Source organism: Stenella coeruleoalba (genome assembly GCF_951394435.1).
Source record: "Stenella coeruleoalba genome assembly, chromosome: 14".
NCBI lineage: Eukaryota > Metazoa > Chordata > Mammalia > Artiodactyla > Delphinidae > Stenella > Stenella coeruleoalba.
The window spans coordinates 63,933,387-63,945,492 of NC_137160.1; the positions used below are offsets into that span (position 1 = coordinate 63,933,387).

The following is a 12,106-nucleotide window of genomic DNA, read 5'->3' on the forward strand; positions in this document are numbered from 1 at the left end:
TTTTGGTAGAGGTGAGTGCCAAGGGGGTGTAGGCGGGGCACCAAAAGTGTGGCGCACACTGCAAATCTAAGGGGCATTCCTCTGATCCACCCCTGGCCCCTCTGGGCTGTAAGAACCCACTTCTGCCTCTGTTACCTCCCTACCACCACACATACAAAAGTGAGGAGTGTTAATTAAGAGCAGACTCCAACAGTACACAGCATGTAAAAATCCTTGGGAAATCAAGGCCAAAGCTGTGGGAGCAGGTGAGAGGGCTGCAGGCAGAATGCAGTACAAGACCAAAAATTAAAACCGCAGCAGCATCCGAGCTCTCATTTATTGAAAACTAAGTGCCAGGCACTGGGCCAACGATTTACAGAGCATCTCATTTGCTCCTGGCAACAACCCTACGAAGCATAGCACGTTCAACTGTTATCTTAATTTTGCAGAGGAGGCAACCGAGATTGCTAAAGATTCAAACCCAGCTCTGCCTGCCTCTAAAACATTTGCTCTCAGCCACTGGACTGAGAGAATAAAAGAGGAGGGGGCACAGATGCACAGTAGCCTAAGCACCACCCGCTCCAACACACACTGCAGCTCTACGAGGGCCAGGCGGGCCGCGTACATCCTTCCGGGTCATCAGCTCTGCGAAAGCATTTAATGAATGCTTATCCGCAGTCACGCAGGGACCCAAGCGACGCCCCCTTCCCCGTGCCTCCCACAGATCCACAAGCCTCCAGGGGCTCCAAGACCAGGTCCCGCAGCCCAGGCCCACCCTTGGGCTTCAGACAAATCTCATTTGGGTCAAGTCGGGCGATGCGGTGGGGTTTGGGTGGGGAGGTGGCTATCCCAGCCAGGAAGCCCACCGCAGCCGAACATGCCATCCGAGAGGCACAGGGAGCAATTTCAGTTTGCAAAACGGGGCAACCTGCGGCCCGGTTGGTGCAGGCTTGACCGCGGGTCCGGACATTTTCCTCCAGTCGTAGCCCCCTCCCCAGCGGGCTTGGCCGCGCGGCCGGCGCCCCCGACTGGGCTACCAAGAGCGCTCGCTCGCGCGGCGAGAAAACTCACCGAGACTAGAGCTGCGAAAAGGCGGGCAAAGTTCCCTTTGATAAGTTATGAATGGGGAGAAAGTGTTTGTAGAACTCATTGTTAAAACCGCGGAGCCTCAGCCTCTGCCCGCGCCGGGCCAATCCGGGCCCGCAGGCTATTTTGAAATCTCTCCGGCCTCAGCCAATGGGCGTGCAGAAGGCGAAGCCCCCGCCGGCGCCGGCCAATGAGCGCGGCGCTATGCTAAGGAGCCGGGGGCTGGGCCGCCGCCTGTCAGCGAGTTAAAGATGGAGCCGGCGGCGGGAGGGCGCCACGAGGTACGGGGTGGTCCTGGGGGGCAGCGCGGGCTGACGGCCGCCGGGACCTGTCCCCGCAACCTCCCGAGTCCTGCCCCGGCCCGGGACGGAAAGGGCGTCCCGCCGCGTGAGTAGCTGGGTCCGAGGTGGGGGCGCGGGCAGGGCGGCCCTACCCGGCGGGCGGTGTGGAGGGGCGCAGCCCAGACCCCGGGCGCCCCCTCCGGGCAGGGGACCTCACAGGGGGGGGAAGCCCCCATTCCTCTTCTCCGCTCTGGGCCGCCGGGCAGGGAATCTGTTGGGATAGAATGCGGAGCCCAACTTGGGGGCCAAGAGCCAGAGGCCAAGGATGGGGGCCGGCAGGGGCGCGTCGGCCGGGAGTGGGACCACCCTTCTTCTCCCGGAGCCTCAGGCCGTGGGAGGGCGCAGGGTCGTTGGGCTATATCCACTCCCGCCCCAGGCGCGAGTGGGTTTCGGACCGCGTTGAAGCGCGGGCCCCTCTCCTTTGTGTGTGCGCCCTTTCCCGGGCGCGCTCCCGCTCAGGGTGTGGAGCTGCCCCCCTCAGTCTGGGGTCGCAACCCCACGGCAATCTGGAGGGTGCTGGGGAGGGTCCGGCCCCTCTGGGGTCCTGAGGACTCCGAGGACCGCAGCCCCGCTGAAATCCCCTCCCCGCCCTGCTGTCTAGGAATGGGGCCCTAGCCCCACCCACCTACGGTTGGGCTTCCCGCTCTGCGTGTATTGGGGGTGATGGGGCTCCCCCCTGCTGGCCGCAGGTGCTCTGACGAGGTTGCACTACTGTGCTTTGAGGAGCAGTGCAATGATATTGTCAAAGCATCGGGGACCAGCCTTGGGGACCCCTTCCCCCATACTGCTACTTTCCCTCCCCAGGCCTGGCCCCTGGACCTGCAGGCCCTCCCCTCCCCCTTGCCCAGCTCCTATCCCTTCTCCATGGAAACTTGAGATCCTGGCCAGGCCTGGGCCTCTGGGGTCAGAGGGCACCCTTTCCCCAGGCAGAGGCCCCGCCCCAGGCCCCAGTGGGCCTGCATTCCAGGTCTCAGATCCCCACCTACCACTGGGAGAGGCACTGGCAGGCCTGCCTGACACTCTTTCCCTGTTGCACTACTGTGGGCCACTGGGAAGCAGTGCAATGATGAAAGGGCATCGGTCAGGCCCAGCCCACCACCCACAGTGCCCGGGAGGTGGGGGGGAGTCTTGCTGCCTCACTCCACTAACCAGCAGTAAGGCGCAGGTGCGGAGCTGGTCTGGACTCTCCATCGGAGGATCAGGTGAGGGCAGAGCTGGGGGGTCCTCCGCCAACCTGTCCATCTGGGTCATGGCTGGACAGGGGGAAGGGGCAGAGGCCTCCGACTCAGAAAAGCTATGGTTTGAAGAGGATCTTTACAACCAGCTCCCAGGTAAGCCTGTGGGCTTGAGGTTTGGTCAGGGCCCTGTGGAGAAAGAGGCCCATTGCTTTGCACGGAGGGTTTGCCCGGGCCTGGCTCAGAGCCAGCTCAACAACCTTGACTCCGTGGAGGTGCCCTGGGCCCAGCCTTCCTGGAAGGCCTGGGGAGGGCCAAGCTCTGGAGAGAATGTTCTCCTGTGTTCTCAGCAGGAGCAGTACTAGCTGGGCGGACAGTGGACTCGGGATACAAAGCCTGCAGCTCACGTCCTCCAACCATGCCCACTTGTTCTCTTACAGGGACATGTGCTGCCCTGAGCCTGCAGGAGAGACTGTGAGGTGCCTGGCATGCCCACCCTCACAGCTGGAATCGGGGGGAGTGGAGCCCAACTGCCAAGAAGCCTGGCCACAGGCGTGCTTGCAGGGTCACCTTCAGCATCAGGACCAGACACAAAAGATTTTGATGTGCCCAGTGACAGCCACTCAAGCCTGTCTCCTTGAGAGGAGGCCCAGGTCTCCAGATGGGCATTTGGGAGTACCCCTCACCAATGGTTGAGCACAGAGGGACCCTGGCTTCACCCCCACCCTGGGCGTAGAAGCCCTGGCATCCGGGGAGGATGAGGGGAAATGACACATGCTCCTCTGTCTCCTAGGCCTGACCCCTTGGGGCTCCTCCATCCCAAGGTCACCTGACTTAGGCCCATGGCTGGAGGTGGCCACCTCTTGCTCTCGTGCAGATTATGTACCCATTGGCCAAAGACCCCCATGCAGCTGTCTCCTGCCCTTGCTCAGAGAGGCTTGTGAACTCAGGGCACTGCTCAAATGTCCCCTCCTATGGGAAGACTTCCCTGGACTCCAAGACATCCAATGTTCCTCCACCAGAGCATGTTAGATCACATTTTTCTCCCTGTGGCTGAAGCCCTCTTTAAACAGGGAGCCCCTGAAGGCAGGGAGCATGTAGTTTGGCAGTACCTGGCACAATACACTTTAAAAATCCAAATAAACAGAAAAAGTGTAAAGTATTATAAGCATAACATGATGGGGGTGTTAATCAGGGGTCTGCCCGACCTCTCAGAGGATGCTTGTCCTGTTTTTAAAAAGGCACCTACTATGTATTTTAAAGTCAAATCTGATTTTGTAAGTCATATGGGCCCCGCCTCACATCCGGGGCCACCTGCCCGGGGCAGGTGGCAGAATGGTGGCAGAGATTTGGATGCAGGTGTATCTGAGTCTGCCTGCACCTGTAGGCGAGATGCACAGGCCATACCTTCTCCCTCCTTGGTTGTGTCCATCTTTTTTTTTTTTTTTTGGTTGTGTCCATCTTGATCTGTGACATCAAAGCAAGAGGAAGTGAATGCCACCTCTTGTGTTGGGGAGAGCTGGGGCTGGCCGTTTGGTGGTAGGAAGTGAAAAAATCTCAGGTGCACTCCATGGATCACAGGGCTGATGGAGAGGGGGCTGGGTTAGGAGGGGACCTGAACTAAGCAGTCCAGGGCACACCCCCTCATCAGCAGCAGGGGTGGATGGTGGGGTCGGCCACTGACCAAGTAGTAGAGGGAAAAGAGAAGCAGATTTCTGGGTGGAAGGGAAGAAGCTGCATGCCAATTCGGATGTGCTGAGCGTGAGATGCCCAGGAAACGTCCCCTGGGGACACTTAGATGTGGGTCTGTAACTCAAGGGACTTGGGGTTAAAGTCAGTTCTGGGTTGGGACTAAGAAGTGGGTAAGATGTCCAAGAAGGTATGGTAAAGACAGGACCCTCATGAGGAGAGGAGACGGGATAGAAGCGGGAGAGGAAGTCAGAAGAGCGTGAAAAGTCCGGGGCTAGAGGAGTTGGGGGCAGAAAGAACTCTTGGGGCCTTGTCTACAGACGGTGAGGAGGAGGGGAGCAGCCAAGATGGGAGGTACTGGAGTCCGGCCGGGGGCCGAGCGCCTCAAAGAAGTTGTGAGAATTGGCTTGGCCACGGGCGGGACCCCGGGGTATGGGCCTCCGCCAGGGGTAGCTGCGTCCCGCCGTCCGCCCCGTCGAAGCGTGAAGGCGCATGCGCAGAGCGGCGGGCATTGTCACGTGCGGCTGTCTCGCGCGGATTGGCCCGCGGTCTCCCGAGACTGGCCCGAGCTGTCCGTGCGGCGGCGCGCGCGGAGGGATCCTGCGTAGGCGCGGCGCGGCGGAAAGGGGACCACGGTGCGTCCCCGGGCCTGGCCCTCTGGGGCCGACCCCTCCTCTCCCTGACCTGGGCGGTAGGATGGGCGCGCCCGGACCCCGGTGGCCCCGCCTGGATAGTGACCCGAGCTCTGGCCCTCGGGGGGGGGGGGTCTCCCTCCTCCCCTCCTGGGGCCGGTGGAGTGGGCGCGTCCGGGGCCCCGCCCCGACGGCCGCTCCGCCCCCAGGCAGCCGGGCAGCCGAAGCCCTCGAGAATGGAGGTTCTGGACGAGTTCGACAGCGAGTTCCCGCAGAGTGTGACCTTCTGCCAGCTCATCCCCGAGGAGGACTTCGAGAGGCAAGCGGCGACCTACACTGAGAGCGCGCTGCGCCTCCTCTTCCTTAGCCTCGACCGCAACCCGGCGCTGATGAGAGGGTGGTGCGCAAGGGCAAGCAGGCGGAGTGCGAGGGGCGTGGGCTCCTGTCCTTCCTCTGGGTGCGGGCCCGGGAGGGCGGGGCTCCGGGGTTCCGAGGTGGGGGCGGGGCGCCGGTGTCCGTCCTGCTTGAGCTGCTGGTAGGGGACTTTAAGGAGGCGGCCCCGGCTAGGCGGCTCACCCGTCCAGCTTCCTCCTCCCTTCCTCTCCCGCTGTCGTCGCAGGCCAAGGTCTCGTGTGCCGTCCAGGGGGAGCTGAACTGTTGCAACAGCATGGGCGCCCTGGAGATGCACCAGCGCTTGGAGCAGCTCAAGAGGCGCATCCACCGCGTGCACTTATACTCCCAGGGTGAGGCTCCATCCGCGCTGGGCTCGAGCGGCCTGGTTGACCTGACTCACATCTCCCCGGTGGTCCACAGAAGGCTATCTACGCTTGGTCTGTCAATCAGGGCTCGGCAAGGCCTGCATACTGTTTGGGTGGGAGGCAAATTCGTGTACACCCCGGGCCCTGGGAGAGTGAAATGAGAGGTGACCTCATTAGTGGCCACACAGGGTGGCAGGTGGGGATTCTGGCCTCGTCTTTTGAAGTTCCTTTTGACGCGGGATGCCCTCACTTTTCCCCGATGCTATGGACTAAAGAACTGTGTTGTCCTTTGGGGGACCCACTCGATGGGTTTGTATCTGTTGTCTGGGTCCACTGGTGTGTTTGCTCTTCCCCCTCTGCCTGTTATTTCTTGGATAGTCGTTCTAAAGCCTTGATGAGGTTTGGATTTGGTCCTTGGGAGTGTCCGTGTTCAGGGATGGATGGTGGTGTTGGGCTTCTTTGTCTCGCCTCACATCGGGGGGCCCAGCTCATCTGGGGGGGGGGTCCCACAGCACCGTTTCATCCAACAGCTGGACCCACAGCATGTGTAGCTCTTACCGTGGTCTCCCAAGATGCTGGTGTGGTGTTATTTATCCCTGTTTTACAGAAGAGGAAATGGAGGCCCGGGGAGGTTGTCCGGCCTGTGTAGGCCACACAGGTGTGGTGGAGCTGGACTGAGACCCAGGGCTGGTGCTCAGCCTCCAGCCAGTGCTCCCTGGCAGTGCTTATCTCACTCTAGATGAGCCGTCTGAGAGGCTGCAGGAGGGGCTTGTTACCTCCTACTTTGCTGGTGGGACCCAGCTTTGAACAGTAGAAAGACCCAGACTCATCAGAACAGGAGAGAGGAGGTGCAGGCCTTAGGTTCCTCCCCAAGCCCACCTCTGCAAGACTTCCTCCCCATGCACCCTTTGCGCACCCCCAGGATGACCCGGGGCTGCGTGTATTCGGTGGGCTCACTGTCTGGGGACTGGACAACCCACTGGGGTGCTGGCAGGCTCCAGGGCTTTGTGCCATGCCTGGGAGAGTGGGTGGCAGGCCAACCTGCTCGGGCCAAGCCCAGCCCTCCTTGGCGGTGACACTCCATCACTTCCTGTGAAATTCTGTCCTGGAAGGCAGACAGCCTGGCGTGGCCCCTGCATGGGCCTTGTATAGTTCGAGCTTCCCACTTCACTCGTAAGATAGAGACAAAAGTACCGTTTCCCTGTGGGGCGGTTTTGGGGCCAGTGAGGTGGCGTGTGTTCGTGCCTGTCAGTAGTGGTGCCCTTTGTGGGCCTGCCTCCCTCCTTGTTGGAGGGCCTGTGTTTGGCGCCCCCCCAACCTGTTCGGGCCTTGGGATAGGTGATCACCGACACCTTCTGTCCCAGATGCCAAGAAGAGAAGCAAGCGAAAACCGAAGAAACCAGAACCCATCCTCTTGTGGGACCGGTCGACCTCCCCGTGCCTGCCACCACCATGGCCTCCACGGTGGCCCCGTCAACCTCTGTCTACACTCTGCCCAGGGTCTTTGGCCCCTTCCCTCCGCTGCCCAGCACATCGGTCAGTGGCCCTGGGAGGGGCAGCCTCTAACCCCCTGCTCAGAAGCACCCCAGCGATGCCCGGGCCCACAGCAGTGGTTCCCAGAACTTCCTCTGCAGGCAGCAGTAGATAGATGAAAGGGGGCTGCTCTGCTTGCAGAGTTGGGCTGGGGGAGGCACAGGGCTCCGCCTGCCTGGCCTCAGTGCACTCACTGCAATCCCGGGGCTTCCAGGGGACGCCTGAAACCTGCCTCTCCCCGTGGGTGTCATTCTCCAGGCCACCCTCTAAGTGCCTCTGCAGTGCTCTTCCGACTCGCCTACCCTTCCTAACTCCCGCTTATCCGTCACCTGTCCCCCAGGCGGGGCTGGGATCTCCTCTGTTGGCTCCCAGCCCGCACGCCGGGCCCCATCCCCCTAACACCAAGCTCCAGGTGGCACCGAGGATGAGCCTGATGTGTTTGCTGATTGACTGGAAGGCACATCGTTCTCATAGTTCTTGGAGAAGGTGTTTCTCTTCACGATGAGGATCCCACCCTTGTCCTAAAGTTTCTTTTGTTTGCTGAAGATGGAGTAATTGGAAGTTTCGAGGTCTGAAGCAAAATTGAACTGGACTGGCCTGTCATCGAACCCGAAGAGGTGGGAGGATTTATCCTGGGCCCGAGGCAAATGAGACGGGAGGGTTTGGGGGAGCCTGCTGTGTGCCAGCTGGGCTATGATTCCCTCCCCTCTCGTAGTGGATCCATCCCACAATCCTGAGTGGTCCTTCCCCTCTTGGTCCTGGGGAGGAGTTGGGGCTCAGAGATCTGCCTGTGTACGGAGCCCCCGTACCCCCCGAGGCTGGGGAGGCGCCCCCTGCCCTGGAGGAGCCCAGAGCTGAGTGTGTCCCCTGCCCCGCCCTGTCTTGCAGCCGCGTAGTCGATCTGACCCCCTTGGTCCTCAATCCTGGAGGCTTTCACTTCTTGAACTTGGCCAGGAACAATGCGCACAAGCTCCACTGCCCTGGCTTCCCCTGGTAAGTGTGCCCCCGAACCGTCTGGCCTCTGAGCAGCGTGCATGAGGGCTGGAAGGATATTCAGTGTGATGGTCGCTCCCACTTCCAGGATGGACCCTAATGTCGTCAGGTGTGCTGGAAAGTTGCTTCCCCTTCCTAGTGTTTGTGCTGGTGGGAAACCAGAAACAAACAGCCCAGAGGCCAACAGAAGGGAACGATTCAATCAGCTGTGGGCAGCCCCGTGCTTTATCTACATGTGTGTTTTGCAAAGCAGGGATTTACTGAATATGGGGGTTTTTTTGTTTGTTTTTTTTATTGCGGTCCGCGGGCCTCTCACTGTTGTGGCCTCTCCCGTTGCGGAGCACAGTCTCCGGATGCACAGGCTCAGCAGCCATGGCTCACGGGCCCAGCCGCTCCGCAACATGTGGGATCTTCCCGGACTGGGGCACGAACCCGCGTCCCCTGTATCAGCAGGTGGACTCTCAACCACTGCGCCACCAGGGAAGCCCCTGAATATGGGTTTTTTATTACCGTTTTTGTCAAGTATTTCCCACATCATTGAGTATTTGGATTGGCTGCTTCATTGCATCAGATGACTTTTTTTAAAAACAGCTTTATTGAGGTATTATTCACATGGTATAATTCACCCATTTAACAAATACAATTCCTGGGATTTCCTTGGCAGTTCAGTGGTTAGGACTCTGTGCTTCCACTGCAGGGGGCTGAGGTTCCATCCCTGGTTGGGGAACTAAGATCCCGCAAGCTGCACGGTGTGGCCAAAAATGATTAAATAAATAAATAAATAAATAAATAAACACACAATTCTATGGTCTTTGGTATATTCACAGTTATGAATGCATCACCACGATTAATTTTAGCACACTTTCCTCACCCCAGAAACCCATAGCCCTCACTCTTCCACTCGCCCCTCTTCAGCACTTTCTGTCTATAGATTTGCTTGTTCTGGACGTTTGCTATAAATGGTATTGTAAGATATGTGGTCTTTGTATCTGGCTCCTTTCAGTTGGTTAATGTTTTTGCAGTTCATCCATGTTGTAGCAGTACTCATTCTTTTTAAAATTTTCAAATAGATTTCATTTTTTAGAGTAGTTTAGGGTTTACAGTAAAACTGAGCTGAAAGTACAGAGAGTTCCATATCCCTCTGCCCTCCCCACACAGCCTCCCCCGCGATCAACATCTGCCAGAGAGTGGGACCTTTAATACAAACTATGACCTACATTGACGTGTCATTATGTAAAGTCCGTGGTTCACATTAGGGTCACTCCTGGTGACGTACATCTTATGGTTTTGGACAAATGTATAATGACATGTGTCCACTATTACAGTGTTGTATGGAATAGTTTCCCTGCCCTGAAAGTCCTCTGCCTATTTGGCCCTCCCTCTCCCTCAGCCCTAGACAGCCACTAACCTACTTTCTGTCGCTATAGGTTTGTCAGTTCTGGACATTTTATATAAATGAAACCATACCATAAATTGGTCAGCTTCCTTGGCCGTGTGACAGACGTCCAGCATGTGCGGTACCCTCACTCAGCGTGTGTGTGTGCATGCGTGTGTGTCTATGCGTGTGGTCGGTGGGCATAAATATGTTATCTCCCACTTCCAGAGAAAACGGGTGAAGGTCAACATGCCCTTCTTGCACCTGCTGCGCGGCTTGTGGGGTCTTAGTTCCCTGACCAGGGATTGAGCCTGGGCCCTTGGCAGTGAGATGTGGGGTCCTAACCACTGGACCGCCAGGGAATTCCCTGGCATCACTATCTTTATGTGCTAAGCTGTCCCTGAATCTCAAGATGAATTTCCAGAAGTGAAATTACAAGGGAAAGGGTAGGAACAGTTTTCAAAAGCACTACCATTTTTCAGATTCTGAAACAGGATCTAGTTACTGTAGACAGTTTGAAAACTACCCAAAAAAGACACCAATCACTCTCACTCCCAAGGTCAGAAATAACCATTGTTGGCACATATCCCTGTTTCACTGTAGGTGTTCCCCATGGACACGAGTGTACGTGCACAGGTAGTAGTTTGTCACGTAATCAGGAGCGTCCTGTGAGCAGTTTTGCAGCCAATTCTGGAACATGTTGCTTCCCTGTCATTAAAAATACCTAGAAATTCACCAGTAATCATAGATGCAGAATACTCACCCCATTGTGTGGACGGAGCATCATTTATTCAACTACCCTTGCTTGTTGAAATATTTCATTAATGGGGACAATGTTTAGCCTCCTGTTATGTATTGCTTTCTGAGTGAGCTGTGCTGTCTTGGCACTATCCCCCAAAATGGGTTATTTTAAATTGTTTTCTAAAAGTTTACAAAAGCATAACATACTCTATGGAAAAAAGGTCACAGTATAGAAATGAATACATGAAATATGAGTCCCAATACATTGGTTAATTTTTTAAATCAAATCAGGATCATACTGCACGTACTTCTCAGCTACTTGTTCTTTCCATTACTGTACCATTGGGGTGTCTTTACTTGCTGGGATGTACAGACCAACTTTGTTCCTTAAACAGCTGTGGAATAGTCCACTGCATGCCTGTACCATGGTTTTTTTAGCTGTTCCCTGATGGACGTTTGGATTGTCTCCAGGTTTACACAATCACAAACATTGCTGCAGTGAACAGCCTTGAGCAAACATCCATGGGAGGGATTTCCAGCAGCAGTAATGTATCGAGAGCCATCCCACAGCCTGGGTTTTGTCGTGTGTTCCTCTGATGGCCCTGTGTGCCGTGTCCCCCTCATGGACCCATGTCTTGTGTGTTTCCTGAACAGGCCCTCAGCCTGTAGTGGTTCTGCCAGCACCGAGGAGATGCTATCCCCATCTGTGAAGGCCTCCATCTTCACCCCGCCTGTCCTGCTCAAGTTCCAGCCTGTGCCCAGACCCAAAGATGAATCAGAGAATGACCCTGGCAGCGCAGAGTCCACGCCCCACCAGAGGGACCCATAACCTCTTCTGTACAGACCACGGCAGGAGAATGAATAAAGTTCCCCTGGTGGTTCCTTCCTCGTGCCACGCTACCCAGGGGCCGTGCAGTCCCACGGGCTCTCTGCAACCCCAAGAGGTGGTCAGGGTAGCGCAAGCCTGAGGCTCTTTGGCCTGAGACTGCACACAGTAGGTGGTCAGGTCAGTGAAGTCCCCTCACTTGCACCTAACCTGGGAACTCAGTCCTGTGCACTTTGAAAGAGTGTTGAGTGCGGGGAGTGTGTTGCCCCTCCCTGCAGTAACTCTGTGGCCCTGTTGTGCCTCACTTGACCCCACTGAGTTGCAAGACTACCAGTTTTTGCTACACCTGGCTCCTAAACACAAGGCTTATCTGGGTGCAAGTTTAGAAACAGTGGTCTGTTCCCTCCTGGGAGGAAAATGAGCTGGCGTGTCAGTTTCCAATTTGGCACCTCCCTAAAGAGTTTCAAAGACACGTGACTCTGATTACCTCCCACGCTGACTTTAGAATCAAACCTGCATGTGAGACATGAGTCCTCACAAAGTGCCCAATGATGCTGGCCATTAGCAGATGTCGGTTGAGCCCTGTGGATGCCCTGCACCTTGCTTGCTACTGGAGATAATAGACCAAGCAGTTGGGGTCCTGGCCCTTAAGGAGCTTATGTCCCATCCATGTGTGTGTGGTAAGCCAGTACATAGATAAATTAGTACAGGATTACAAATTGTGATAAGCCCTTGTGGGAGCTGAGATCGAGGTGTATGGGGTGACTGGGTGGACAGTGGTACCTTGAGGAGAGTGGACACTAGGGGTAGATGGGGGTGGAGAATTATGCTTTTACCAGACATGTTAAATTTGAGTTCAGTCGGTGCCCAGGTAGAGGTCAGAAGGCAGAAGTGCTGGCTATTTCGTGTTCGGAGACAAGGGATACAGGTGTTTAAAGCCATGAGCCTGGGCAAGGTCACCCAGTGCTTGAGTGTAGA

At 56.7% G+C, this 12,106-nt stretch overlaps 1 pseudogene across 1 annotated transcript; it reads left to right on the forward strand.

Annotated features, from left to right (window-relative positions):
- The first annotated feature begins 4,826 nt into the window (after window positions 1-4,826).
- LOC307197281 lies at window positions 4,827-11,250 on the forward strand (annotated as a pseudogene). The gene is made up of 7 exons (XR_013831780.1): window positions 4,827-5,359; window positions 5,522-5,645; window positions 7,025-7,196; window positions 7,534-7,630; window positions 7,756-7,810; window positions 8,082-8,186; window positions 10,957-11,250. The product of XR_013831780.1 is annotated as an uncharacterized misc_RNA (transcript).
- Window positions 11,251-12,106: the final 856 nt, after the last annotated feature.